Genomic DNA, 5,000 nt, shown 5'->3' with positions numbered 1-5,000 from the left:
ACTTGACAGAATGGGTTTTTAGCTTAAGGGTGTGTAGATGAAATGCAAGGTGTGTAAGTATGTGTTCATGGAGTGCTTCAAGTGTAAAATCTGTATGATTTGTGCAGTTAAAGTGTTAATTTTGCCTACGAGAAAGAGAAGTACTACAGAAGAATTATAAAGGATTGGCACATTGGCTGCCTTTGCTGATGACACAGTTGGCTAATTTGTAAAGCATTGGTCTATTAAGTTGCAGAGTGTGGTTAAACTTGGTTAGGAGACTTGGTGCCTGTTTCTGTGTCCTGCTGAAGACACGGACGGCTTGATACCACTGTCAAAGCCTAGTTTATTGAGAAAAGCATCCAGGAAACAAGAAGTGTTGAGTCGAAAGTGGTTCTCCTCCAATTTCTCTCCACTTGCTCGAAATGCAGAGCCTCCATTATAACACAGAACAGAGTGTTAAAGTCGGGGATGGAAGAGGATGAAAATGGGAAGTTTACTTATGGAGAGAACTGAGAAATGTCCTGTGTGCAGACACCAGTGTTTGATGATTGAATACATTTAAATATTGCCTCTAGACTGCAAGTGTTTATCTGTGCCTCAGCGGCCTAATGGATAAGGCACTGGCCTCTTAAGCCAGGGATTGTGGGTTCGAGTCCCATCTGAGGTGAAAACCAATATCCGCTCTTACTTTACCAGAAAAATTTATATATTTATAACATGCTTCCGCTCAGAAGCTTATGAGGTATTAGGAACTTTGAAATGGTACCATTTTACTTCTGTACTCTTCAGGGTCATGTTGGTGTTCTGAAACTACAAAGTAGATTTTTAAACACCTATCTTTGTCAGATTCAACTTTGACCCGGCAGAAGATATTCCTTTGGAAAAAATGATTTAACTTGGATTGGTGTAACTGTTGTTTCTAGAGGTGGTGACAGGCTTTCAGCTACTTGAATAGGGCAAGGCAGGATTCATGAAACGTATACAACCTTTGAGCGTGTGTAAATTGGCATATCCAGAAAGGAGCAGTTTGTGCTACTGTCAAAACAGTTTCTCTCCACTTCTGGAAATATCCAGAGCTATGTAAAGCATACAACTGAGCTTTAATCTCATGAAGAAAGAGGTTTAAATGCAAAAAAGAAAACAAAAGCTTATCGTACTGGTGACATTCTCATTATATAGATTCCAAAAGAGTGCTTTAATTGAAAGGAGCTGAAAAAACACAATGGGATGTAAACCTAAATAACTATCAATATCATATTTCCCATCCTTGCATAATACCTACATTATAAAAATAAGCACAGCAAGACATATGACCGCGTTGCCTAATTGATAAGGTGTCTGACTTCGGATCAGAAGATTGAGGGTTCGAGTCCCTTCGAGGTCGGTTTTTGCCAATGGACACACAACTCAGCTTTCCGTTCAGAATGGAAGCAGGCTCTTCCAATACTCTTATTGCCATCATGTTCTCATTCCTAATTATTCATGAAGTGGAGTACATACTGCACAGTCATGTAGATTGCATCTTCAGCTTAAAATCTTGTCCATGTTAGTGGCATTAAGAAGTGCTTCTATGTACACGCACTGAATATGTAATAGGGTTGCAGAATTTTGACTTGACAGAATGGGTTTTTAGCTTAAGGGTGTGTAGATGAAATGCAAGGTGTGTAAGTATGTGTTCATGGAGTGCTTCAAGTGTAAAAATCTGTATGATTTGTGCAGTTAAAGTGCTAATTTTGCCTACGAGAAAGAAAAGTACTACAGAAGAATTATAAAGGATTGGCACATTGGCTGCCTTTGCTGATGACACAGTTGGCTAATTTGTAAAGCATTGGTGTATTAAGTTGCAGAGTGTGGTTGAACTTGGTCAGGAGACTTGGTGCCTGTTTCTGTGTCCTGCTGAAGACAAGGACGGCTTGATACCACTGTCAAAGCCCAGTTTATTGAGAAAAGCATCCAGGAAAGAAGAAGTGTTGAGTCGAAAGTGGTTCTCCTCCAATTTCTCTCCACTTGCTCAAAATGCAGAGCCTCCATTATAGCACAGAACAGAGTGTTAAAGTCGGGGATGGAAGAGGATGAAAATGGGAAGTTTACTTATGGAGAGAACTGAGAAATGTCCTGTGTGCAGACACCAGTGTTTGACGATTGAATACATTTAAATAATGCCTCTAGACTGCAAGTGTTTATCTGTGCCTCAGTGGCCTAATGGATAAGGCACTGGCCTCCTAAGCCAGGGATTGTGGGTTTGAAACCCATCTGAGGTGAAAACCAATATCCGCTCTTACTTTTCCAGAAAAATTTATATATTTATAACATGCTTCCGCTCAGAAGCTTATGAGGTATTAGGAACTTTGAAATGGTACCATTTTACTTCTGTACTCTTCAGAGTCAAGTTGGTGTTCTGAAACTACAAAGTAGATTTTTAAACACCTATCTTTGTCAGATGCAACTTTGACCCGGCAGAAGATATTCCTTTGGAAAAAATATTTTAATTGGATTGGTGTAACTGTTGTTTCTAGAGGTGTTGACAGGCTTTCAGCTACTTGGATAGGGTAAGTCAGGATTCATGAAACGTATACAACCTTTGAGCGTGTGTAAATTGGCATATCCAGAAAGGAGCAGTTTTTACTACTGTCAAAACAGTTTCTCTCCGCTTCTAGAAATATCCAGAGCTATGTAAAGCATACAACTGAGCTTTATTCTCATGAAGAAAGAGGTTTAAATGCAAAAAAGAAAACAAAAGCTTATCGTACTGGTGACATTTTCATTATATAGATTCCAAAAGAGTGCTTTATTTGAAAGGAGCTGAAAAAACACAATGGGATGTAAACCTAAATAACTATAAATATCATATTTCCCATTCTTGCATACCACCTACATTATAAAAATAAGCACAGCAGGACATATTACCGCGTGGCCTAATGGATAAGGTGTCTGACTTCGGATCAGAAGATTGAGGGTTCGAGTCCCTTCGTGGTCGGTTTTTGCTAATGGACACACAACTCAGCTTTCCGTTCAGAATGGAAGCAGGCTCTTCCAATACTCTTATAGCCATCATGTTCTCATTCCTAATTATTCATGAAGTGGAGTACATACTGCACAGTCATTTAGATTGCATCTTCAGCCTAAAATCTTGTCCATGTTAGTGGCATTAAGAAGTGCTTCTATGTACACGCACTGAATATGTAATAGGGTTGCATAATTTTGACTTGACAGAATGGGTTTTTAGCTTAAGGGTGTGTAGATGAAATGCAAGGTGTGTAAGTATGTGTTCATGGAGTGCTTCAAGTGTAAAATCTGTATGATTTGTGCAGTTAAAGTGCTAATTTTGCCTACGAGAAAGAAAAGTACTACAGAAGAATTATAAAGGATTGGCACATTGTCTGCCTTTGCTGATGACACAGTTGGCTAATTTGTGAAGCATTGGTCTATTAAGTTGCACAGTGTGGTTGAACTTGGTTAGGAGACTTGGTACCTGTTTCTGTGTCCTGCTGAAGACAAGGACGGCTTGATACCACTGTCAAAGCCCAGTTTATTGAGAAAAGCATTCAGGAAAGAAGAAGTGTTGAGTCGAGAGGGGTTCTCCTCCAATTTCTCTCCACTTGCTCGAAATGCAGAGAGTCCATTATAGCACAGAACAGAGTGTTAAAGTCGGGGATGGAAGAGGATGAAAATGGGAAGTTTACTTATGGAGAGAACTGAGAAATGTCCTGTGTGCAGACACCAGTGTTTGATGATTGAATACATTTAAATAATGCCTCTAGACTGCAAGTGTTTATCTGTGCCTCAGTGGCCTAATGGATAAGGCACTGGCCTCCTAAGCCAGGGATTGTGGGTTTGAGTCCCATCTCAGGTGAAAACCAATATCCACTCTTACTTTTCCAGAAAAATTGATATATTTATTACATGCTTCCGCTCAGAAGCTTATTTGGTATTAGGAACTTTGAAATGGTACCATTTTACTTCTGTACTCTTCAGAGTCATTAATGGTGTTCTGAAACTACAAAGTAGATTTTTAAACACCTATCTTTGTCAGATGCAACTTTGACCCGGCAGAAGATATTCCTTTGGAAAAAATGATTTGAATTGGATTGGTGTAACTGTTGTTTCTAGAGGTGGTGACAGGCTTTCAGCTACTTGAATAGGGCAAGTCAGGATTCATGAAACACATACAACCTTTGAGCGTGTGTAAATTGGCATATCCAGAAAGGAGCAGTTTGTACTACTGTCAAAACGGTTTCTCTCCACTTCTGGAAATATCCAGAGCTATGTAAAGCATACAACTGAGCTTTAATCTCATGAAGAAAGATGTTTAAATGCAAAAAAGAAAACAAAAGCTTATCGTACTGGTGACATTTTCATTATATAGATTCCAAAAGAGTGCTTTAATTGAAAGGAGCTGAAAACACACAATGGGATGTAAACCTAAATAACCATCAATATCATATTTCCCATCCTTGCATACCACCTACATTATAAAAATAAGCACAGCAGGACTATGACCGCGTGGCCTAATGGATAAGGCGTCTGACTTCGGATCAGAAGATTGAGGGTTCGAGTCCCTTCGTGGTCGGTTTTTGCCAATGGTCACACAACTCATATTTCCATTCAGAATGGAAGCAGGCTCTTCCAATACTCTTATAGCCATCATGTTCTCATTCCTAATTATTCATGAAGTGGAGTACATACTGCACAGTCATTTAGATTGCATCTTCAGCCTGAAATCTTGTTCCTGTTAGTGGCATTAAGAAGTGCTTCTATGTACACGCATGGAATATGTAATAGGGTTGCAGAATTTTGACTTGACAGAATGGGTTTTTAGCTTAAGGGTGTGTAGATGAAATGCAAGGTGTGTAAGTATGTGTTCATGGAGTGCTTCAAGTGTAAAATCTATATGATTTGTGCAGTTAAAGTGCTAATTTTGCCTACGAGAAAGAGAAGTACTACAGAAGAATTATAAAGGATTGGCACATTGTCTGCCTTTGCTGATGACACAGTTGGCTAATTTGTGAAGCATTGGT

General features: G+C 39.2%; 2 non-coding genes across 2 annotated transcripts; both read left to right on the top strand.

The window, feature by feature from the left end:
* Positions 1-2,170: 2,170 nt before the first annotated feature.
* Positions 2,171-2,243, top strand: TRNAR-CCU (transfer RNA arginine (anticodon CCU)). The gene has a single exon. It is a non-coding gene; the product is annotated as a tRNA-Arg (tRNA).
* Positions 2,244-4,479: 2,236 nt separating this feature from the next.
* TRNAR-UCG (transfer RNA arginine (anticodon UCG)) lies at positions 4,480-4,552 on the top strand. Its single transcript has one exon. It is a non-coding gene; the product is annotated as a tRNA-Arg (tRNA).
* Positions 4,553-5,000: the final 448 nt, after the last annotated feature.

This window comes from Lissotriton vulgaris, chromosome 5 (assembly GCF_964263255.1).
Source record: "Lissotriton vulgaris chromosome 5, aLisVul1.2, whole genome shotgun sequence".
Classification (NCBI taxonomy): Eukaryota; Metazoa; Chordata; class Amphibia; order Caudata; family Salamandridae; genus Lissotriton; species Lissotriton vulgaris.
The sequence above is the reverse complement of the archived record's forward strand: the minus strand, read 5'-3'. Positions and strand labels throughout refer to the sequence as shown.